At 41.0% G+C, this 25438-nt stretch overlaps 1 protein-coding gene across 2 annotated transcripts in view; it reads right to left on the bottom strand.

Moving 5' to 3' along the window:
* EGFR (epidermal growth factor receptor) overlaps nt 1-25438 on the bottom strand; it is a 199861-nt gene that overhangs the window by 165550 nt on the left and 8873 nt on the right. For both annotated transcript variants that reach the window (XM_070617275.1, XM_070617276.1), the window contains exon 2: nt 17638-17702. The gene's annotated coding sequence lies outside the window, so the exon portion shown is untranslated. The remainder of the gene's footprint in view (nt 1-17637; nt 17703-25438) is intronic.

Below are 25438 nucleotides of genomic sequence, written 5' to 3'. Positions count from 1 at the left end.
GATGTTCATTGCAGTATTATTCACAATAGCCAAGACTTGGAAGCAACCTAGGTGCCCATCAAGGGATGGATGGATAAAGAGGATGTGGTATATATACACAATGGAATACTACTCAGCCATAAGAAATGATGAAATCCAGCCATTTGTGACAACATGGATGAAACTTGAGGGTCTTATGCTAAGTGAAATAAGCCAAAGGGAGAAAGTCAAATACTGTATGATTTCACTCATAAGTAGAAGATAAAAACAACAACAATCACGTAGAGACAGAGATTAGATTGATGGTTACCAGAGGGGAAGCAGGGAGAGAGCAGGGGCAAAAGGGATGATTAGGCACATGAGTGTGGTAATGGATTGTAATTTGTCTTTGGGTCGTGAACATGATGCAGTCTACAGAGAAATTGAAATATAATGATGTACACCTGAAAAGTAAAATAAAATAAAAGCAGTAATGCCATGAGGAAACCATAAGGACCCACAACCACGTGAGGAATGTGAACCCAGAGACACCACTGCCCTTGCTCTGCGTCCAGGGTTTTGGTCGCCTGGTGGTCCAGATCTTTGAGCAGGTTTCACACATTCGGGCTTGCTGTCAAGCTACACTTCAGATTAGGCATCCCAATTTTTGGAACAAAAGACACAGTCAGTGTTTAACGGCTTGCAGCACCAAAGTCGCTGATTCATCTAGAGTAATTGTTGAGAGAAGAGAGAACTCTTCCCTCTTCTCGAGCCCCAGTCCCCACTGGGGAGCCAGGAAAAATCAGCATTAAAAGAATTCCTGGAATGGCTAAAATAGAGCCATGCTGTGCCCAGATCCACATCACCCCTGTCTGGACAAACATGGCTTTTCCTGCTGTCTTCAAAATGGTTTTCAATCCTCAAGTGGTGTTTTCCATGCAGAGTTCACTTAGTCCTTCACACACCAAAGGGAGGATGACTTGGGGGTGAAATACTGAGAAATTTGTCAAGGTCACCCAAGGTCAAATTGGAGGTTGAACTAGAATGGCTAGGTTCTTGTTGGAGCACTCCATACTTTCCTAAACAGAGAGCTTGGCCCTGGAAGACCTGAGAAACGCAGGTTAGGTGGTCTGAGGGAATGAAGTGTGAAGTGCCAGATGTTAAGTAGGAATGTTTAGGTCTTCCAGAAAGGGGGTGGGTGAGGAATCCAGGGCAAAGAATGTACAAGAACAAGCAGCCTGGTAGGCAACGCTTTCCTTGTTCCAAGGTTGACAGAAGTCCCAGATATGAACGGCACTCACATTGTTAATATGCACGGAAAATATTCCACTGAGAGGTACAGAGGGAACCTGTCTTTTAGCAAGTTGGGGAAAATGAAAACTCTTCTTTAGAAACTGAAGAAGTTATCACTGTCCCTTGGCAATCGAGTTTGTCTGCTTAAAACAAAACTAGTCCATTGTAAAGCAGAACAGTTAAGAGCTAAAAAAAATGAGTGTGAGCTTACGTGAATCACCTGAAGGGAACAGCTGGGAATCAAATGTCCTCCTAGAAAATGTGCCACCCCACTGAGGTTACCTGGGGACACAGGGGCAGCCGCGTTGGGGAGAGGAGCAGTGCAGGCCTGCCCCTCCAAGGAAGGTCAGAATTCTCGGATTTGCCAACCTTCATATTTTAATTGTAACCTTTGCTTTTTGGCCCTGGGCAGCTAGCAATAATTACATAATCAACATTTCTCCCAGGTCTACCAGCCCTGGGACAGGGACAGACTGAGGACACCTCAGGGCTCAGAGCATGTGGGCCTTCCAGCAGGCAGCTGATGCCATGCTCCTGTCCACTGCGCCTGAGGCAGACAGTGCTGTTTCTAAATGGAAAGCAGGGTAAATTGAGCTCTGATGAAATGGTGGTGTTTTATAATCGCTTTGTGAAACTCCTGGGAGTAGAAAACATGCACAGGAGCGAGGGGGCTCCAATGACTACCAAAACTGGAAAATTTCAGAGAAGACCAAGAGACACTCAAGTTGCAGAGTGGTCTTGAAAACTTGCCACAGGCAAACGAAATTCCACGCATATACACACTTGCAGATCAGGCACCAGCCTTTGGCGCTGAGGCACGCATTGTTTTTGCCACAGTGACTTCGGCTGTGTGGTTGGTCTCATTTCTAGAGACGCGTCCATTCTTTTCAGTGGTCAAGGAGATGTCCCTAGCCCCTGACACTGAGGACTGAGCTCCTGCAGGAATTGGACCGTGAAGTCTTATTTACTCAAACACAAAGTTATGACATTTGAAGCACGTCAGGGAACCACAGGGATTTTCCTTAAATAAGCAAAACACACATTAAACTGGTAATAATTAAAATAGTCTGCACTGAAGAATGTGCAATGGGTTGCATTTTTTCCCCTGACCTAAGAAAGACAAATATCCTCTCATAGTTAGAAAGCTAAAATAACATCTTTCTCATCAAAACTATATCCCAGGGCCAGCCCCGTGGCCGAGTTGTTAAGTTCGCCAGCTCCGCTTCAGCAGCCCAGGGTTTTGCCGGTTTGGATCCTGGGCGCAGACACAGTACCACTCATCTAAGCCATGCTGAGTCAGCGTCCCACACAGCAGAACAGGAAGGACCTACAACTAGAAAACACAACTAAGTACTGGGGGGCTTTGGGGAGAAGAAGAAGAAATTAGGTCAGGTGCCAATCTTTAAAAACAAAATGTGTCCCTAGGGGCTAGCCTGGTGGCATAGTGGTTAAGTTTGTGGGCTCCACTTCAGCAGCCCAGGGTTGGTAGGTTCATATCCCAGACATAGACCTACACACAGCTATCAAGCCATGCTGTGATGGTGTCCCACATACAAAACAGAAGACTGGCACAGATGTTAGCTCAGGGAGAATCTTCCTCACACAAACAGCAAAACAACAACAATAACAAAACTGTCCCTAAAATGTTTGAAGGGCTCTATTTTCAGAGATGGGGGGAGAGGAATCTCTCAATACTGGGAATCTGGGTTTTCTTTCTTATGTCCTCTCCCAGTCACAACTTCACTCTGTCTCCAGGATCACTGGAGAGCTGATCTGCTTGGGTGAAGCAGGAACGAGAAGTCAGGAAGAATCAAGGGCTGTGCAACCTCTCACTCGCTGTTTTTCCTGAGCAGCTCCTCCACCTTTGTCAGTCACTTTTAATGCCTTGGCCAAGGGCCCCACCTCACCCCCACTGGGAGCAGTGCACACCCTCTCCGGCCTTCCCTTTCCACAGGGTCCTGCCTGGCATTTGCTCCTCAGCCACGTGCTGCACCTATCGTGTGCAAAAGCCTGGCCAGCACATCACACCTCGAACACACAACAAGTCTTGGCCTGGTTCTCTGTCCTTGTTCCAGTGGGGTCCACACAACTGAGCATGAATTTCCCCGAAGTTTCTGGGGAGAACAGCATTGAGTGTGCTTCCAGCAGAACACAGCCATGGTGGGGCAGGATCACACTCATTATGATTATTAGTATAATGATTGATTGATTACTGAAACTAGTGATTTTTAAAGAATAAGAAGGGTTAAAACATGGAGGACTCAGGCAAAGACATCAAAGACCAAGGTGCACAATCACTTCTTGAGAACTCATTTCTCAATACAGATTTAATTAATGAATAAATTGTGTACGAGGAAGGAATTCTGTGTAAGGCTACTGCAAGGCTTGGAGCTGACGGCAGGCGCTGGTTCAGGGCCTTCCACGTGAATCCTCCAAGACACCCCAGAAAGCAGAATTTTCATCACATTTTATGGAAGAGGAAGCTAAGGCCCAGGGAGAATAAGGGACTCGACCAAAGTCACACAACTGAAAGAAGACACTGCAGACTGGGCTCTAGGGTCTCTCTCACTCTCGACCCAGTACACATTGTGTCACTCAAGCTGCCTTACAGGGCTGGGCTCTGTGAGTGCAAAGGTGAAGGAAGCAGGTAAGAGCTCCACCCTCATGGAGGTGAGACATTTAAAAAGCAAACACACACCCCTGCAAGGGGAGGAGGAGCCTACAACTGAAGATCTGGGGGACAAGCTTTCCAGGCAGAGGGAACAGCTTGTGCAGAGGCCCCAAGGGAGTAAGAACTTCTGTTTGAGAAACTAAGCTGTGGCCAGTGGGGCCGGAGCCAGGTGAGCCAGGGGACAGCTGGGTGACATGACCTTGGAGAGTAGGTGGGGCCAGACCACATTGTGTCTGGCTCTTGAAAAGTTCTCTTTAACCTTGGACAAAAGACTTCAGAGGTCTGTGACCTGAACTTGACCAGCCGAACCCCATCTTTGTATAAAGGATTCCTGGGCTATGCCTGCCACACAATTCATGACTCTGGTGACCAGATAAACTCATGTGGCAGCAACTGGAGTCTGCAAAAAATGACTTAACAAGGACTCTCCTGTTGCTCAGGGGCTGTCACACCACTAAAGGGACCTTTCCAGTAAGTTGGGGCACTTAATCAGAAAAGACAGGACAAATCAGACCAGGATTTCCAAAATGAACTAGACACTGTGCCCACCTTCCCGGAGCTCAGACCCTAGAGGTGACACAGACATACAAATGTGAGTGTGCCCATTCCAGGACCGTGGCAGAGGCACATATGAGGTGCTACAGTGAAGGAGGGGATGGGGTAGAGGCATGAGCCGAAGGCTACGCAGAGGCCAGGACACTGGAACTCTGCGGGTTTTGGTTTTTGAATTTTTTTTTTGAAAGAAGCAGCAAGATTTCACCAGGTAGAGATATTGAAATTGCACTCTACATGGAGGACAGAGCATGGACACAGGCAGAAGGTTATGGAAATGCAAGGCCTTGCCCAAAGACGATGGGCAAAGAAGACCCAGGGGATGGCTGGCAGGAGAAAACTACAGGAGTTCTAGTCTTTGTCCTTCAGGGAGGAGGAGCTGTTGAAGATTTTAAGGTGGGGAGTGACTTGATCAGATTTGGGCTATAAAGGGGACAGTGGACACCCATGGTCATAATAGCATTATTCACAATAGCCAAAAGGTGGAAGCAACCCAAGTGTCCACTGACTGATGAATGGACAACCAAAATGTGGTAAATGTGTGCAATGGGAATGTTATTCAGCCTTAAAAAGAAAGAGAATTCTGCAATATGCTACAACATGGATGAACTTTGAGGATACTATGGCAAATGAAATACGTCATCACAAAAGGACAAATACTGTATGATTCCATTCTTATGAGGTCCCTAGAGTAGTCAAAATCATACAGACTGAAAGCAGAATGGTGGGTGCCAGGAGCTCGGGGAAGGGAAATGGCGAGTTAGTATTTAATGGGAGCAGAGTTTCAGTTTTGCAAGGTGAAAAGTGTTCTGTGGATGGACGGTGGTGATGGCTGCACAACAATGTGAATGTACTTAATGCCACTGAACTGCACGATGAAAAACGGTTAAGATGGTAAACTTTGTGTTATATATATTTTACTATAATTAAAAATAGTTTGAGAGAGAAGGGTGGAGCTGAGCAGAGAAAGCTTAGCAGAGGAGTGGGGAGGTTGTCACAATGCTCTGCTTGAAGTGAGACCAGGTTCTAGGGGTGGTGGAGGGGATGAAGGGACAGATTCAAGTAGCATTTTTGGAGAGAACGTGGGAGTCTAAGGAGGTGAGGATGCGAGTGGAGATTCTGCCGTTAAGAATAATAGCTAGATTCTAATTTTAAAGGCTGCCCTCTAGGCTGCATGTAAGCAAGGGATTTGCGCTCCTCTGATCTGGTGAACACACAGTCCAAATTCTGTTTGAGTTTACCATTTTGTAAATAAAAGAGCCCCACCTGTTCCCTATTAGCCTGTTACTGAGACAGGCCCTGCTGGGCCCTGTCCTGCTCGTTTCCTGCTGCTCAGAGGCCTTGCTGCTGCAGCCCCTGGAGGGGTGAGTTTGGATGACCAGGGGTGGGAGCCGCATGAAGCAATGTAGCCTCTGGTAGGCACTGAGGAGGGAAGGGCCTGGAGGAGGAGAGGAGAAAATGAGAGTCCAATGCCAAGGGACACCTAATCCCCAATTGTCAAAAAAGAATTAGGAGCAAGTATCAAATTTCCTTCTCTAGGGATGTTTAAAGACTGATACAAGCACTCTAGGTCTAACCCTCCAGGGCAGGGCAGTGTGAGGAAGGCCTGGTAGCTGAGTTCTCTGTGGATTTGTGCCTCAAGTGAAATGATGAAGAGGAAAGTGGTCTGGTAATGAAATCCACTGGGGCAGGAGAGTGCAGTAGTTTCAAGCTTTCCCCATAGCGAAGATACATTAAAATTCTATTCTCTTCGTGCCTCCTCAAGGAGGTTATAAACCCGGTATAGAACTTTCCATGGAGATATCAGTGATCATTATTCCCACGTCCAATCTATAAAGATCACCTTATAATTCATAATGTGGATGGAATTCATACTTCTACTAATTTGAGTATAAACGTTCAGTAATACTGTATTGCATTAGCAAGATTGAAGTGCTTCATGTGTTAAGTATACATACTAAAAGTAAATAACACTTCCATTTATTTTAAAGGTTGAAAACATCATTTTAAAATAGCACTTTGAGTTTCTAGTTCCATCTTTGATATAACTGTAGAATATTTGTACCAAATTATCAAAGCACAGCCACTCCATGGGTCTATGCCATTCGAATGTCTTCTTAGCAAAAATTAAGCTAGCTGGTATCTGTTATCCTAATAGCCTGGGGTGTTCCAAAATGGCTTTCCTCCTTCTGGTGTTTACAGAAGCAACTGAGGTCTAAGGATCTAGGTTACGGTCCTAACTCTCCAGTAACTAGTCACGAGGTCTTCTGACTATGTTACCTTTGGGACACCAGTGCCTAATACAGCACCCAGTTCATAAAAGCCACTGAATGCAGGAACCAATTCCCGTTACACATTCTCACAAGTCATTCACAGCTAATAAAAATACTGACACAGCACTTTTTTTCTGATGAATAAAAGAATTTCAAACTGCTTTTCAGACATATTATTTTTGTTAAATTGTGAGTGTATGTGTGCATAACAGTTGCGATTTGTTAAATACCTCGCATGTCATATTACCAAGCTTGCTTACTTTTAAAATCATGGGGAGTGAGGTAAATAAGTCTTAGACACAACACATACTCATAACAGAGTGTTTTCTTTTATAAAAAAACATTAAATATAGATTAGCCAGGCCATAACAAACATCAGCATACACTTGAGGAAAAGATTTAATTTTAGTGGCTCTAAGTTCAGGCAAAAATGATCTGATGACTTTATGTCTGCTTTATGCTACAATTCAAACACCCAGCCCATAAAACCAAAGATTCCCCTCTTGGGGAACCAGGTTTACTTAGTGTCTGCCCTAAAAATCAGAGTGGAAATGCTGGGAAATATTTATTAACAGGAAAAGAAGAGCCTTGCTCAGCCTTGGTTTGATGTGTATAAATGGCTTGTTCATATTGTTTGTGTTAATAGTTTAGATTTCCTTTAATTAAGAGACAGCTCTTATTTGATGTGCAGCTCCTTCCTGTCAACAGCATTTTATGCTGTTTTAATTCTTAGAGTCATTCAAAAGAAGAAAATTTGTCCTAGGTCATTTAGTTTATTTTTCTCCTTGCTTGAATTCTGAATTAGCGGCTACTGTATTTTATGGAACTGTGCCATGGACGGTCGCCGTGAACTTCTGCACTAAGCTGCATGTACTGTCCCACTCAGTGCTCCACGAGAAGCGGAGGGTTTTACCTCATTCTTAAGCTGAGGAATCTGATGCTTGGATCACGCCCAAGGTCACACAGCCAGGGAGAGACACAGCCCCAGTCTGAACCCAGTCTGTGTATTAAGAGGTGCCTTTAACCACTGTATTCTATTGGCTCACATGAAAGTCTGTTAACCAAAAAAAACAGACAAAACCACTTCAGAAGCATCATGGAAGGTCCCACCATACTAAAAAAGATGTCTCTCCAAAGGTAAATTACAGTGACGTCCAAGGTCATCCAGAGGCCATCAGGCAGTCCAAGCTGTGTTTCCCTAAGCTTTGTTAACTTCATCAGCACTTATAATTCACATTCCACGGGGCCCCGGAACCAGCTTATGCAGCTTTACACAACACACACGTTTGTCACCTACCGTCTACACCTGGCCCCGGAGTTGGGCATGTGTCATTTTAAAAAGCTCTTATGAATACCCCTCCTTACTGATTGAAAAACGCTGGACTAAACTAGAGCAGGAAGGTCTGAGGATTTTTAATATCATCCCTGTCAGCAAAAAACATTTTGAGAACATCCCCCTAATAAATGATTAGTTATTTAATTATAATGTACATATATAGTGTAATAATACATGTTGTACATTAAGGAATAGAAATTGATGAGATAAAAATGAAACAGAAGTTTCTGCTCCCCAATGGAATATTTTCTTAGTTAACAAATATGCTGGGGATTGTTATTTGACTGACTGTTACAGAGTCACCTTTTCCTGGGTGTGTGTATGTGTGGTGGGAATGCTTAAGATCTTCTCTCTCAGCAAAGTTCAAGTATGCACTAGAGCATTATTAACTATATTCACGTCATACATTAGATCATCAAAAATCATTCATCTTCTAACTGAAAATCTTACCCTTTGACCAGCATCTCCTTGTTTCCCCCACCCTTCAGCCTCTGGCAACCACCATTCTATGAGTTCAACATTTTTAAATTCCACACGTAAATGAGATAATACAATATTTGTAGACAATATTTGTCTTTCTCTGTCTGGCTTGTGTCACTTAGAATAATGTTCTCCAGGTTCATCCATGTTGTCACAAATGGCAGGATTTCCTTCTTCTTGATGGCTGAGCAACATTTCATTGCATCACATTTTTCTTTATCCATTCATCTGGAGGCAGACACTTACACTGTTTCCATATCTTGGCTACTGTAAACAATGCTGCAATGAACATGGGAGTACAGATATCTCTTTGAGAGACTGATTTAGTTTCCTTTGGATAAATACCCAGAAGTGGGGTTGCTGGATAATTCGGTAGTTCTGTTTTTAATTTCTTGAGGAACCTTTATACTATTTTCCACAGTGGCCGCATCAGTTTACATTTCTAAGAACAGTGCATAGGGGTTCCCTTTTCTCCACATCCTCACCAACACTTGTTACTTCTTGTCTTTTTATAATAGCCATTCTAACAGGTGTGAGGTGATATCTCATTGTGGTTTTGATTTGCATTTCCTTGACGACTAGCGATACTGAGCACCTTTTCACGTACCTGTTGCCCATTTGTACATCTTATTTGGAAAAATGTCTACTCAGGCCTTTTGTCCATTTTTCAATTGGATTATTTATTTTTCTGCTATTGAGTTATACAAATTCCTTACATATTTTGGTAATTAACCCTTTATCAGACATAGATTTCTTTGACCTCAATTTTAATCTTTTAAAATAAGCAGCAGGCCTGGAGCTGGTCCAGTGGCATAGTGGTTAAGTTCACATGCTCCACTTTGGTGGCCCGGGGTTCATGGGTTTGGATCCCGGGCATAGATCTATTCACTGTTCATCAAGCCATGCTGTGGCAGTGTCCCACATACATGCTAGAGGAAGACTGGCATGGAGGTTAGCTCAGGGACAATCTTCCTCAAGCAAAAAGAGGAAGACTGGCAAGAGATGTTAGCTCAGGGCCACTCTTCCTCACCAAAAATAAATAGATTAAAAAAAATAAAATAAAATAAGCAGCAGGCCAGATCAAGTACGTATACAACATATTTTCCATTTAGGAAACATTTTGATTGAATGCATTAAGTTTCTTTCTTTTCAGGCTTTTTAAATAAAGTTTTTCTGAATAATAATACTCCAATAATACATAATCCTCTAAATTGAAATCTGCAGTAACTAGATGTTCTAGGAGATACCCTTAGAGCTGGCCTTGCATATTATGACTTAGGCAGCAATCAAACCAGGCCTGGAGTTGGGATCAGGCACCTGAAAGGCCTCCCTGCAACCAGGGAACTCAGAGCTGGTTTTCACACTCATCTGCAGCAACCACCGTCAGCCCTCAGTTTCTAGCAGAGCCTTCTTCTCTCCTTTACAACTGTGTTCTTGCTCCTCTACATTTTGCTGGAATGGCCCTATCATATTTGTAACTCTCATAGGATGTTTCAACTATTTTCAGGAAATATACTAATTATAAATAAATATAAACTTTTTATTTTTTTCCTTATGTTACTTATCTAAACAAGATATTCATTTTTAATATCATTTGACAAACCAAGAACAAGAATGGTATTATTAATTAGAGGTTGACATGCTGACAAAACTGCAATTACTCTGTTTTTTCCCCTTCACTCTTTTTAGAGAAGCACATTTATCAGGGATTTCTTCCAACAAAAGCAATAAGTAAAGACTAGTCTCAAACATTTCAGAGGGTCTGTTTCAAACTGCCCCTCCCTAAAATCATTGTTCAGGTGAGTGGACACTTTTCATTATTTAAGAGAGTGTTTCTGAAACTGTTCCATGCAGACAGGGGGGTGTGTCTTATAGATGTTTTTTGAAAAAAATGATTCTGTGGTCAAATAAATTTGAGAAATTGTGGGTTGTAACAACGTTAGACAGGCTTTTTTTTATGACAGGACTTTTAAGAATCTTTAACATGAAATGTGCACAAGAAGAGGTCTTGTAGACGCAGTGCTTTCCAAGCTTAATTGACCAGAGAATGCTTTTTTTCAAGAACATTTATTAACACTAACATATGTCTAAGGAACAGCTTGGGAACCACTGATGGAAGAAGCACCAAGCCAAGTGCTGCTCTTTATAAGGACACCTATGCTGTACAGGATGACCCATTCGCAAGTTTAGTGACACCTTCTCAGCGGGCTCTCTGAAGAGTAAGGAATTGGATCTCACTCCATTTACTGGAAGCAGATTTATGCTTAAATAGTATCTCCCTTTGGCCAGAGCAGAACAGTTTAAAAGGGAAATTAAATTCATATTTGCCTAGACGCTTATTCTTTTTAACCTATTAATGCTAACTCTTCAGAGTTAAAATAAAGCCTACAGAAGCAGAAATTCAGGCTCAAGATCCAAAGTTTGGAAGTGGAGGAGACTAGGAGATACTTTAAGGTTGTAACAAACATGCAGCCCATTTCTCGGATCCTCACCGCACATATCGCCCACAGTCCAGTCTAGGAATGTAATGCGAGCCACATGCGTCATTTAAAATTTTCTAGTAGCCACATTAATAAAAAAAAGTAAAAAGACACAGCTGAAGTTAACATTAATAATATATTTTATTTAATGCAATATACCGAAAATATTTTCATTTCAACGTGTAATTAATTCAAAAAAGTATTGAGATTTTTTTACATACTTATTCTAAGTCTTCAAAATCCAGGACATATTTTACACTCACAGTACATCTTAGTTTGGACAAGTCACATTTCAAACGCCCCATAGCCATCAAGGTGGCTCATGGCTACCTTGTTGGATGGCAGCGAATCTAGAAACTACAACATCAATAACAGTAGCAGCAGCAATAAAATAGTTAATATGTACCGAACACTTTCCATACATTACCTCTCAGAATCCTCACTACGGCCCCCTGCCTTAGGTGCCATTATGTTGGCATTTGATAGGTGAGAAAACTGAGGCACAATGAGGTGCCTCTACGAGATCGCAGAGCCACTAAGTGTGATGTTGACTCGGGGGCTCCAGGACCACTGGGGAACTGTCCAGAAGCTTCTCTTTAGGGCATTTTTCTTAGACTTGGATGGTACCTTAGCTATCACGACATCTAACTCCTTTTTACAGATGGGAAAACGGGTCTTTTATTGGAAAAAACATATACAAATTCAAATTAAGCTCAATCAGTTTTGTAGTTGGGTGTAGTCACACTAAATTTGATTAAAATGTGTCTAATTAACAAAAAAAATCTCAATTTGGTTCTCTAAAACATTATACAGAGAGGAACACTTGCATTATATTAATATAGGTAGAGCAATAACTAATAAATATGATAAAGTAAAATTTTTAAAAATCTTACTTAATGGAGTCAAACATTTGAAAATATCTTTTTCATCGTTTTAAAACCAACAATTATGTTGAGATCTTCAACCCCATAGGATTCATTCTTTTGATTTTCTCACCTAGGGGTGACACAAATTTGGAGGAGCTTACAGCCTAAGTAATTTTGGAGGTTGTTCTGAAGAAAGCTGGGTTCAGGACGTGGAAGGCACCCGTGCCAGCAAGGTGGCTGGTCACACGCCTGGGTGTCTGTGCTAGCACATGATTCACAGGACCATGAAAACCATGGGCCATGAAAGCAACCTTTTTCCTTTGGTAACTGTAGAACCTCTGTGGACTTCGAGTTTCTTTCTCTGTCAAATGAGAGTTGGACCAAGATCCCATCCACTTCTGAACTCTTTCATTCACTCAACAAATATTTATTGAGCACCTGTTGTATGCCAGGCACCATTACAGGTGTGGCTCTGAAGTCCAAGAAATTATTGTTTTATGATACACATGGGTTATGGGGAAACACAAGTGTTATTGAACTCAAGCTCATAACTAGATTTGTTTTTCAAGTTGGCCTCCAATTCCAACAGGACCCTTGGTCACCTGCCATGCCCTAATGCCAAGAGAACACCCCACAGAGGCGATGCCCTATTCCAAGATGCTGGTAACTCCTTTCAGGCATAGCCAAACGCTTGGTGACTTCTCAGCTCTTTTGGGCAGCTGGCAGGTCAGGGCCCCAACACTAACACGGTGACCTCTGCCCAGCAGAAGGCTTCCTTTCCTTCTGCTAGGCCATTAGGTGGAGTAATCTAAAACCTTAGGATTGTTTTAGAGTACCAGAAAGCAGAAACACATATATATTTACCATTTACTTGTGTAATTCAAACTATTAAACACATTTTCAAGCTAGGGTAGGCTGCTCTCAGAGAAAGGATATTTCAGAAGGGAGTAGCTAGCTGCCTTCTCTCCACAACAGAGCTGGGCTGGAACAAGCTGGTTGTTCTTCTGGTTCTGAGGGAGTGGCGTGTGAAAGATTTCTTTACCTAATGGTGCTCTTGTAGTGCCAGGAGAGGGGGAAAAAGAATGAAAAGGAAAAGCACAAGTTTTATGTTAAATTTACGTTGTTTCTACAGCAGTGAAGGAGCCAACTTCTAATGCCAGAGCCTCCTGGATTCCTATTTAAGTGAGTTCACTGGTGGGTATAATTAAAGCGTCTTCACACGATGCCTTAATTGCTTTCCCTCGGTGAGTTTTCAGGTTGGGCAAGCTGGTGCAGGTGAAGTTGGCATGCTGGTCCAAGTGCCACCTGATAGGAATGCCAAACTCCATGCTGGCTGCTGTACTTCTGGGCACATAAGAAATTCAGGCACAGGGATAGTTAACTCCAAAGCAAGAGGAATAAAGAATACAAGTGTATTCTGGTGCAATATTAAAGAAGATGGGTAAGTAAGAGCTGATTATGGCTGGCTTGGCCTAGCCCAGGGTTTCTCAGCCTCGGCACTATTCACATTCAGGGCTGGGATCATTTCTCATGGTGGCTGCTGTCCTAGGCATTCAAGAAGGCTTCACAGCATCCCTGGCCTCCACCCACTAGATCCCAGTTACATAGTCCAGTGTGAAAACCAAAAATTGCTCCAGACACTGCCAAATGTCTCTGGGGGCGCAGAGGGGAGGGGGTCTGGGAGAGGCAAAATTGTCTTCAGTTGAGAACGACTGGTCTAGACCTCCATATTCTTGAAATCTATTAACTTGATCTGCAACTCAAGTCCTAGGCAGTATTTTAGGTCCTACCTTTGAGGGTAACACCTTGCATATAGTAGATAGTCATTAAACGGCAGTATAAACCTGAAATAGGCAGAACATATACTAATAGAGGGATATGCTTTATACTTCTAAAAGACGCCAGTTTATCATAATATTTGACATTTAAATGTAATAGTCTATTTTAAAAACAACAAAAGGAAGTTCACAGACAGCCTCTACATTCCAATAAAGTCACCTGCAATGCTAATTTCCATTTCTAGAGGTAAAATGAGAAAGAACCATTAGTTAAACTTCTATGTGCAAAGTCAAGACCAACACTGCTCTTCAGACTCATGTATGGCAGCAAAGTCTGACCTGCTATGATTATTTTGTGTCGATATTTCTTTTGATTCCCCCTATTTTAGGTCTTCTGGTTTGAAGATTCAAAAAATCATCTGGTTGCTGTTTCAAAATTTTCTATCTTCATAACTTTCCCACACACTGACATAGAGTAAACTGCTTTAACTTCCTTTGTAAAGAAGATTCTCACCCACATCCATGCCACACAGAAATAGAAATCAAAACAGGGGAAATCTTGCACTGAGTGTAAAAAAAACATATGATACCTGGGATATGAGTCACAGAATTAAACAAACTTTGCTTTCCCTGTCCTTGAAATTCCATTTTATTTTATTAATAACTTCCCATTTAGTACCTGTGGTCTTTTCATCACTGTGCCAACTCTGGGCAGATCAAGACACACAGACATATAGGACATGACTTCTGCCTCTTGTCATTAATAAATAACCACCAGCTATTTGACTTTCACAACACTCTGGCATGGAGCAAGCTCATTGTTTATAGTGTTTCTTGAAGTTACAGTTAACAGTTATTTCCAAGGTAAATGAAAGTCAAACTTATTTTTCTTTGACGTAATATTTAAGAGTTGTCATGGTTATGACCTTTTATTATACACTTAAAATCACTTTATCATATTCCATGCAAAATAATTAGTTTTTGTAATTAGTAAGCGGACTCTGAAGATCATGTATTACTCTAAACTGCCTGCCAATTTCTACTAAGTTGAATTTTTAAAAAAACAGATATCTATACCCCTGAGTTGTTTGCATGATGGTGAACACTACAGATAATTCTCAGATCCTTCTATATGAAGAGGTCTAATCCCGATTGCATGAAGTAAAGATTCACTTTTTCTTGATAATTCTATTTTAATCCAACTACTAATTCCTTAAAAATACTTTTAAACCAATGTATGTTCTTTCCTTTAGAGATGAATTCTCTGAAAAGTAAAATATGTAAGAAAACACTTGTCACACTCCTTTAGACATGTTTGTTTTTCTATGTACTCCTAATTAAGTATAAAGAAGGCCAATGAGGAAATTCATTAACTAAGATCATTATAACCTAATCATTTGCGGGTTCAAACAAAGTCTCTTTTTTCTTTGTTTTTTCAACACATGCTTGTCAGTGAATAAAGATGTGTTAGGATTTCAGAAGTTTATTTGAAATGCAATCATACCTTAGATATGTTCAATTCACACAGTTGGTATTTATTTAGTGCCCACTGTGTACACGGCATGGTGCTGGGAGTTATGGGCTGAAGGAATCATAAGAGCTGCTTTTTGCATGGAGCTTCCAATCTAGTAAGAAAGCTCTACCAGGAGACAAATAATGATCATGAGTTTAGAATGTCAGAAAAGAAGTGCAGAGTACCTCAGGCTCACTTCCTGTCTTTATAGATAACTTCTACCATAATCAATGACTCTAACATCATGTGTGTAGTCACGACCTTGACCAGAATAGAAGCCCAGACAGAATTTACTAAGGTCGTCCACCATTGTGAACAGTCCAGAGTGGCCTGGTTAACTCAGGAAAGACACGAAGTTGGCTGGGTTTCTGTCCCTGAATGTAGAGATTTCCAAATAGAACCATACATATTCTTTCTCACATAGCTAATTTTATTCCTACATGAATAACAAACATCCTCTGATATAGATGCAGTAGACTTCACCTGACAATTTTAGAAGTTTATAGTGGAATTCTAAATGTTCCAATGACCTCTTAGCTAGTTAGTAGTAAAGTATATACAAAGGTTACTGAATTTTTCATGCTCCTATAAACAAGATCAGATAAACATACAGTGCTTATTTAATGTTAACCTGAGATTTTCTGGGAAAAAGCATGCTGTCCCCAAAACATGGTAATTCAAAAAACATGGTTTATAAGTAGACACCGAAAAACAAAAACAAAGTCTCTCTCCAATTATTTAGTAATCCAATGATGAAATGCAGAGTAAAGAAGAGTTTAGGAAAGTACTATTAAATATTACTTTGCAATATTTCAAATCAGTTCTGAAATAAAAATAGTAATGGATAAAATACATTGCAAAGGTCTAATCCACTCCTTTTTTTATTTACCAAAGCTTCTCTCAATGGAAAAATGTTCCAATTATATCAAACAGAGGACTTACATAATTATGTAAATTTTCTAAGCCCACCTTTTTCTTCATTATTCCTGAATTCTACTTGATGTCAACTGTCGGTATCAGGATTAACAGCTCTTGGAAGAAATGCAGGACACATATGTACAGTAGTTCTACAGAAAGTTCATAGGCAACATAGCTACAGAGGTATAATCCACTTTTTATATTTTCCTGGGGAAAAAAATCATTCTTCTGACCTCCACATGGCCAGATTCCAAGCTTGATGCAGAAAACTCATATGTCCCTGCAACAAGAGTCTCCAACAAGCAAATTTCACTGTTGGAACCTGACTCAGTGGAGACAACGCTGATTCTAACCTATACAAAAACCTGTTTCAGAACACTTGCTTACAAACTGTGACACATTCAGGGAATTCTGAATTTCTGCTTCACCATGAGTGTGTGAGTTAAGAGGACAGCCATGTATCAGAGCTTCATTAGTTGGTCTAAGAAAGAGAAGGCTATCAGCCAAGAGCAAACCCCCATCTCTCCCCGGCATCCTTCAGTGTCAACCCCTCAGGAAGAGTTAGCTTCTTGCTCCCCGCCTGTTGGGGTCACAGTTCAAGGACTGCTTCCTTTGCAACCACTGTGTCAGCACAAGAAAATATGAAAAGTAACAGGATGCACAGAGTTTATTTCTTAAATACCTACATACTCAAGTATTCCTAGACCTCCTATTCTCACCCTCTCTATAAACGAACTCACACCTCAGTAATAACCCCATGAGTGACTGCTCAGTCCCCAAAAACCTCCAGGTTCAGAGTGGCTCTCCCTCAATGAAGCACATTCCTCTCTGGATTATGAGCTGAAATGATTTGTGCCTCCAGTGCGTTTTACTACCTTTGCTGATCCCCACATCCTCTTTTCCCTGCCAGCCAAGAGAGGCAGATATAGTCCCTAAAAGTTCCTCTCCTTCCCATTAAACATCCTCAGCTGTTCAAACTGTTCTCCAGGCTTCCAAACTTCACCATCTCCACTGCTTCTCACACCTGTCTTCTAGGTCTTCTTACAGCGTGACATGTACAACAGGACTGCCGAGCCTTTGTTTATTTTTGCTATCCAAATGTCAACCAAGCACTTAATGATCAGGTCCCTAATACAGTGCGTTGAACAAGACAGCCTCTCTCTCTGTTCCTCTGAGTTCCATTACATCTAGGACATACATTCACTTACAGTGACAGTTCTCGAATTTAATTATACATGGGCCCTCTTTACAGAAAAACAGTTTCCATGGACCCCAATTGGAAAAGCACCGACTGTGGAATGAAGTTTTTAAGTTATAAAAATTTCATCCACACGCTTCTGATTCAGGACACTGCTGAGTAACTGGTACCAGACTTGCTGTGAACAAGCAGAAAGCCAAGCCAAATGTTTGAAGTAACTGCTTTCAGGTACCTGACAACGTGCAGTGCGGGACTGAACAACCGAAGAGAAGGGAAGTACAAGGTAAATGGGGGGGTCAACAAAAAACAACTTTCCTTTACCATGGGACTGCTTTCTCTCCTCCTTCCCTGTATTGGTCTGACAACAGCTGCACAAGAGCCTGACCCTAGGAGGTGACAGAAACAGAAGGAAACTGTGGTTACTGCCAAATGACACTGTCTTTCTGCAAGGATTCTGCAGTTGGTTAATACCTGTTAAAAGATGCTTTCCTTAGAAGAATTTATATATGCGTAAAGGAGCAGGAGTTTGCCACTTTGCTGCCATCCTCTTCAAACCTATTTTTAAAATAATTTGTAATTGACTTAGAGAAAATTAAAGTAACAGTAAGAGGAGCATCACTTTGAGTTGAAGAGAGCTTTTTACTATTTATACCAGAACAAAGAAGAGACGCATTGCCTTGATTTTAAGTCCAATACCTTCTTTGAGATCCTGAATTTTCTGATAAAATCGTGGCTTTCCCTGGAGATTTTTTATCTCCTCTATTAAGTGACCGAGCCCAGTATTTACAACTTTTTACTATAGTACAACATACATGTAGAAAAATGTGCAAATCAAAAATGTGCAGCTCCATGAATGTTTCACCAAATGACTGCATCTGTGTAACCAGCATCTAAATCAAGAAACACGACATCACCAGCATTCCCGAAGACCCTCACCCAGGGCACCTATACTTAAAATAAAGAAAGCAAAATAGACCAAATAGATGAAAATAAACAAAGGCTGGAGCTCCCTCCAGCTCCAGCCTGTATGGCACACATAGAAAAATCCAACCTCTTGTGATTTGAACGGAATACAAACTCAGCACATGCAAATTCATCTGAAAACTACAAGAGAGTGTTTGGTTTGTCCAATTGATCAATCTCTCGCTCTCTCTTTCTATTTCTCTGCCTGTTTACCAATCTTCTCCTTCATTCCCTCATTCCCTTTTCCTCCTCATGCCTTGATGGCCCCCAAATGTTAAAGACCAAAAAATTTCATTTAAAAACAATTAACTTCTAAACAGTATTGTGAAGGTTATGATTTCTATAATTATCACCTCACTAGCTAATTAAAACAGTGAATGTTTACCCTAGGTTAATATTAGAGAAACATGTCAAACTAAATATTTAAAACTTCACTACTAAGATGTCCCATTGAGGGAGGCTGGGGGAGTACACGGGACCTCTCTGTGTCTATTTTGCAACTTCCTGTGACTCTGTAATTCTTTAAAAATAAAAAGCTAATAAGAAAAAGCTTTGCTTTTGCAGCAAGCCACTATTTATATTTATATAAGGTAGTCAGGGTTTTGTTTTCAGTAGGATTTTTCAAAGAATTACAACAATTAAAAAAACTCTTCTCAGGGCCGGCAGTGACCCAGTGGTCCAGGCGCAGACCTCCCCACCACTTATCAAGCCATGCTGTGGCAGCATCCCACATACACAACAGAGGAAGATGGGCACGGATGTCAGCTCAGGGCTAACCTTCCTCAAAAAAAAAAAAAAAAACGAAAAGAAAAGGAAAAAAAGTCTTTTTAACTTCTCTATTAAGTAAAAAAAATTACTGAGAAAAAATAAGATCAAATCATTAAGTTCAAAAAAATACCTACTCTAAAATATGTTTTGAAAGTGAAGAACTTACTGCCTAAAAATATTATCTACAGGGGGCCAGCCTGGTGGCACAGTGGGTAAGTGCACACGTTCTGCTTCAATGGCCCAGGGTTTGCCAGTATAGATCCTGGGTGCGGACATGGTACCGCTTGGCAAGCCACACTGTGGTAGGTGTCCCACATATAAAGTAGAGGAAGATGGGCACGGATGTTAGCTCAGGGCCAGTCTTTCTCAGCAAAAAGAGGAAAATTGGCAGCAGATTTTAGTTCAGGGCTAATCTTCCTCAGGGAAAAAAATATACATATATTATCTACAGGACAAACAACAGTTAACTTCCCTCATCCAAATCTTCCTAACCACACATTTTTGTCCCGGCTTCTTAATATTTAAAAAAAATATGCTAACCATAAAGTTAATATTCAAAGAAAATAAAAGTTTGCCTCCCAAATTCTTCTGTGCCAGGGGCAACAGTCGTTTCCCCTGTGTCTTTGATGTTTTCAAAGGTACCGCTCCCAAGCATGTCACATCCCCATGACTGCATCAGTATGACTCCAAAAAGCTTATGATGGTGAAACCGGCACAAAGGTTAGACCACCCTTCAACCCATTTCTAAGTCAAACATCTCATAAATCCTCTCACTGTTTAAAGTAACTATGCTTCTAGCAATGCCTAGGAAATAAATTATCATCTTTGAACTGTTCATTTTTCCATTTTTGGTGTTTCTTGCAGCAAAAGCAATTTATTTTTACTCACAGATTTAAAACAACTTTAAAAATAACTTTTATATGCCGCTGGTAGGAAAGAGCAAATCTCTAGCATATGTTAATTCATGACCAGTCTGTTACCTGGCAAATTCAAAACCAATGATAGATAGATAGGTAAAAAGATGGACAGATAAATGGTGCAGTTTCATAGTTCCATGTAAGCACCTGCAGGTCTTCTTCTTACAGACTCAATGAAGGACGGGAAGCCTAAGGAAGTTCTGAGGATAGAGTCCCAGATAGAAATGGAGGCCACCGGGTGTGGGCGCGCAGCAGCTCAGAATCCACCACAAATGTCCTAAGCATTACCTGAAACAGCTCAATTAACTTCAGATCCAATAACAATTGAAAGGGGGAATAGAGATCCATTCTTTTCTCTCTTTAGGGAACTTAACTATTGGTCAAAGGGCCAAGTGCTCCAGGCAGGGTGTTTGTCCTTCTCTTCATGAGATGGTCCAGGTGTCTAGGGACCATGAAGATACAAAGGCTGGATTTCGAGGAAATGTGCATGGCCATCACTGTCACGTGTGCTTTAGTGATGAAAGGGAAGAAAGGTTGAGCAGGGAAAAATAGACCAGAAATGGGGCCTTCATAGGAACCACAATAAAAGCTCTAATGTGAAAATAGCACAGGGATAAATCATCAGGCTGTACAACGAAATCAAAAGCAGTTTAAAAACTGGCCCAGCGCTATACAGGAAAAAAAACAACAACAAAACCAACGGTCTTCTAAACGAAAGTAAACCTGTAAACATATCCTGGTTCCTATGTCATGAGACACATCCCCCCAAAATGTTAGGGCCAATCCAGATCAGGCCAGGATTCTGCTTGCTACAGAACAGAAGTATGTACAAATGGAGCTCTGCTCAGGGAGTGAAACTTCACTTCTCTTTGAAAGGAAATTCATCTGCAGACGTACTTTTTTCCCTGAGAGGCACACTGAACCTCTGCCCCACTGCACTAAACTGCTTCCTCAGAGACAGACTCAATCTCATCACTCTCTCTCCATCTCTAAGATGATGCTACTGAGTTGGCATGTTTGGTGGCTCATTTCAAAATCACTGGGTATTAATTAATTACTATCTGCTACTTTTAAAACTACTCTTACACTTAGCCTGGGCCTTTTTTCGCTTGGAGAACATCTTGTGAACAGGACATGTGACGGTCACAAGATCAGTACTACTGTGATTACATTATGTAGTACCTAGTGCTTCTCTTTTAATTAAAAATCAACCTTGTAAATAGTGTTCAGAAGTCACCCAGCCTGTAAAACTTCTACTAGACTACAAAGTACATTCAGCATCCCTGAGCTCACCACCATTGCATTTCACCTATGGTTTCTATCCCATTCTACTCTTCCCTTATCACCCTAATGAGAGAAAGCAGCCTAGGAGGGAAATGAAGTCCAAGAAGAAAGAAAAAGAAATCCCCAAAATTGCAAGAGAAGAACAAACTATTGGCAACTTTCCTCACCTTGGCACCCCGTTTTCATTGGTTTCATTAGCATAGTTCAGGCCTTGAATTCATGACTACTTATTTCCCTGGCTATAGTTTGAATGTTTTGTTTTTGCAACCGGGCAACATTATGACTATTTAGTAGCCATTGCCCAACAATGTAAAAGCCTAGCTTTTCTAGTCGAGACTTTAAGAACAATACTGAGTCATGAGAGAAGATGAACTCAGATAACCACCCGAGTCTTCCATCCACCTAGGACTTTTCTCACTCAATATCTCTCCTCCAAACCAGGCACATCACTAAGTTTGCAATTAAACAAGAACGAGTCTCTAGAAGCCAAAAGTGAAGTGAAAAACCGAGCAACTTGTCTGACAATGTTTTCCTGTTTCACCAAATTGCTCAACTTTCTACTCTGCCTTGGCTGGGCAGACTTTGTTGGTTGAAGGTGAAATGGCATAGCTTTTGCCCAAGTAACTTTTGAAAGACGGAGAGGCGCACTTCCTAAAACCATTCTGAAATGAATACACTAACTGCCTGCTTAATGGAAAAGTTTTCTTTTCTTTTCAAAAAGAGATGCATCATCTCAGGCTCAAAAAATCAATGTGTCCACTTAGTGATATTCTCTAAACTGCAGTTCACCGACAGCAGCTGGAGATCAATGGTTCAGATCACATACGAGACTTTTTCCTAGTTCACTTGATAATTATGAAATATAAACATGCTGTTGGCGAATTTCTGCAGGAGTACTGAAAAGTTTCCAGTAGGTTAAGAATAAACAATAACAAAATAAAGTTCTTTCTTTCCAAATGGAGGAAAACAGGCACTGCACTGTATTTTGAAATTTCTCTTAGAAAAGGTGTATCACCAACAGTGAGAGATCTACTGTCATTCACATTCCATTTGTTCAACCAACAAAGCTCCTCAAAGTGAATAAGTTTGAATTTCATACTAATTTCTCCGTAAAGTCAATGCTTCAAAGTGTATTCCCAGCCAGAATGGCTTCTTAGAAAGAGAATGCTAGGAAATGAGCAATCCTGTAGTGCCACACTACTTGTGAAGTTTGTCTCTTCTCGTAATAGCTGCTTACACACCCTAATGAGTTTAAGTGTGTGCTCCATTTAAGTCACAGCAAGGACTCTTTACACATCTGTGTGAGGGAATTACCACAGGTAGCCATCGGCATTGCTAACCGACCCAACTGCTACACCAAGTTACTTTCTCCCCTCATTTTCTCTTCAAGTATTTATCGGTCTGGCAAATTTACAGAAGTTTATGACACAACTTTAAAAAGTCATAATTCTAATTTCTAAAGTAAATGTTTTCAAGGCTCATAAATTCATTGCCCTATATTTTATGAAATGGGCAATTATAATACATATAAAGAGAGTCTGAAAAAGTACTTCAAAACGAGAAAAACTGAGGAAGGAACAAAATGGAGTGGAACACACAGAGATTGTGTGGAGCATTAGGTATAATAATGGAAGTATAACAGAAACCTCGAAGGACACTTTATATTAGTCTTCTGATTCACCAATAGGACTAAAAGTGACTAGGAGGCCTCAATAGCTAAAAACCAATAGTGTCTCAAACGAGGAATAGGGTGAACTTTTACGACATCTGGCATGGTGTTAGGAAACAGCGTCTGTTGTACAGCAGGAACAGCTCCTGACACCTGCATGTTGACCAGCCCAGGGATCACAGTCACAGTGCAGGATCTGTGAGCCTGGGCCTATCCTCAAATGTGGGTATACTTATCCCCACCCTGTGGGGTTGTTAGGAGGCTCAGAGAGATGGGTGTCAAGGCATTGTGTAAACTGTAAAGTGCTGTACAAATGCAAGGTATTATTATTATGACATCAATGTATTAGCATCTAAATTATAGGGATAACACACTTATTATCAACATGTTTAAATACATATCTTTCACGCATTCAGATTTGCTTTTAATTTCATAGATGTATCAGGCTGGAAGGAGGCTTGGAACCACCTAGTTTATTTTATGAAAACTGCAACTGGCTTAGGTAGATTCTAACCTGTTTTCTCTTCCTACTGTAACTAACAACAGATTGCAGGGAAAAAAATACAACAAGCTATGTCCTGAGCAAAACTCCTAAGTCAACACTACTTTTCAAGGAATGAAAGATGTGTATGCATATTTGTACTAAAAATAATCATAAACACTGAATATCTTTTTTTTTCTTAAGATTGGCACCTGAGCTAACAACTGTTGCCAATCTTTTTTTTTCTGCTTTTTCTCCCCAAAGCCCCCAAGCATACAGTTGTATATTTTTTTTAGTTGTGGGTCCTTCTAGTTGTGGCATGTGGGACGCCACCTCAGTGTGGTCTGATGGGTGGTGCCATGTCCGCACCCAGGATCCAAACTGGTGAGACCCCGGGCCGCCGCAGCGAAGCACACAAACTTAACCACTCGGCCATGGGGCCCGGCCCCGAACACTGAAGATCTTTGACATTTTCTAACTTTAAGAAATGATACAGTATATTTTTGCAGTCATTTGCCAAAATTTTCTTTCTCTGTGAAGGCTTATTCATAACAGCTTAAAAAAAAGAAAGAAAGGAAGGAAGGAATGAAGGAAGGAAGGAAGGGAGGAAGAAGGAAGGAAGGAAGGAAGGAAGGGAGGAAGGGAGGAAAGGAGGAGGGGTAGATTAAGGCAATACATGATTCTCACTCGTATGTATGTCACATGCATAAAGTACCAGGAAAAGGCATCAGAGACAAAGAAATCAAGAAGTAACTCTACGGATAATGTTTCTGATTCTCTATTAACTTTGCAGCAAATCAAAACTAAGAAAAAGTTCTGAAATTCATCATTCTTGAAAGCTCCTTAAAATCAATACTTTAAAAACCATAGGTCACATAATGATTCTTCAAGAACCACCTTTTGTTTTTCTGTCATTCATCTGGACTTCATCAAAAGTGGATGAGGGGCTGGCCCCGTGGCTGAGTGGTTAAGTTTGCGCGCTCCGCTGCAGGCGGCCCAGTGTTTCGTTGGTTCGTAATCCTGGGTGCGGACATGGCACTGCTCATCAAACCACGCTGAGGCAGCGTCCCACATGCAACAACTAGAAGGACCCACAATGAAGAATATGCAACTATGTACCGGGGGGCTTCGGAGAGAAAAAGGAAAAAAATAAAATCAAAAAAAAAAAAAGCGGATGAAATTGGGGGTTCTGGGTTTTTTTATTTTCTTGTAAAAGAGATAATTGTTTAACTTTCTAGTACCATATTAAAATATACTTGACTGAAAAAAAGGATCGTGCAAGTTAGTACTAGATTCAATAAATGATTTATTTTTATTCCAGACTCTAAAATAGTGACAAATTTACGAGTATGGGCAAAGAAACTAAAAATGCACAGTTTTTCAGATACAAACGTCAGTTTATCATCTGGAGAGACTATATGCATCAATTCTCTCCAAAACCTGGAATAAGAGAAAAAAATTTAACAAATGATCACAATGATGTCATGTGCAAGGAAGCACAACTGGTAAAGCCATCATGACGTCACCACCATGTGCAGGCCCACACACCAATAGCAGGAGAACCTTCAGGTATCACATTTCTGCTCTTAAATAAAATCCTTCGTAAATGCTATTAAAATAGCTGCTAAGTAAACAGTGGTCTAGAATCCCTGCTCTCTTTCCTTTGACATAAAGGCACAAATAGACAGGCTGCACCCACAGCCCGAGTTTATCCTCTACTTGGTACAAACTTACCTGTTTGCTTCCAAGTGATCTCTCCAAGCAAACAGGTGAATGTGTGCAATTTTCAAGAGTGAGTCACAAAATGGACATCTTTTAACTCACAAGTGGCAGTGGCTCAATTAATCTGAGAGACTTTCTGAGTCAGTGTGATTCAACATGTATTTACTGTGTCTAGAAATGCAGACTTTCGCTTCCTTTCTTTGCTTTCTATAGTAAAAGTTCACTAAAGGATGTGAAGTAGTCATTTTTCTTATTCGAACAACTCTTAGGGAAAAATCATGCTACTGGGAGAACGTTAAAATGATCAACCACATTCCA

The sequence above is a fragment of the Equus przewalskii genome, chromosome 4, assembly GCF_037783145.1.
Source record: "Equus przewalskii isolate Varuska chromosome 4, EquPr2, whole genome shotgun sequence".
Classification (NCBI taxonomy): domain Eukaryota; kingdom Metazoa; phylum Chordata; class Mammalia; order Perissodactyla; family Equidae; genus Equus; species Equus przewalskii.
Note: the sequence above shows the minus strand (reverse complement) of the source record. Positions and strands in the feature narration are given on the sequence as shown.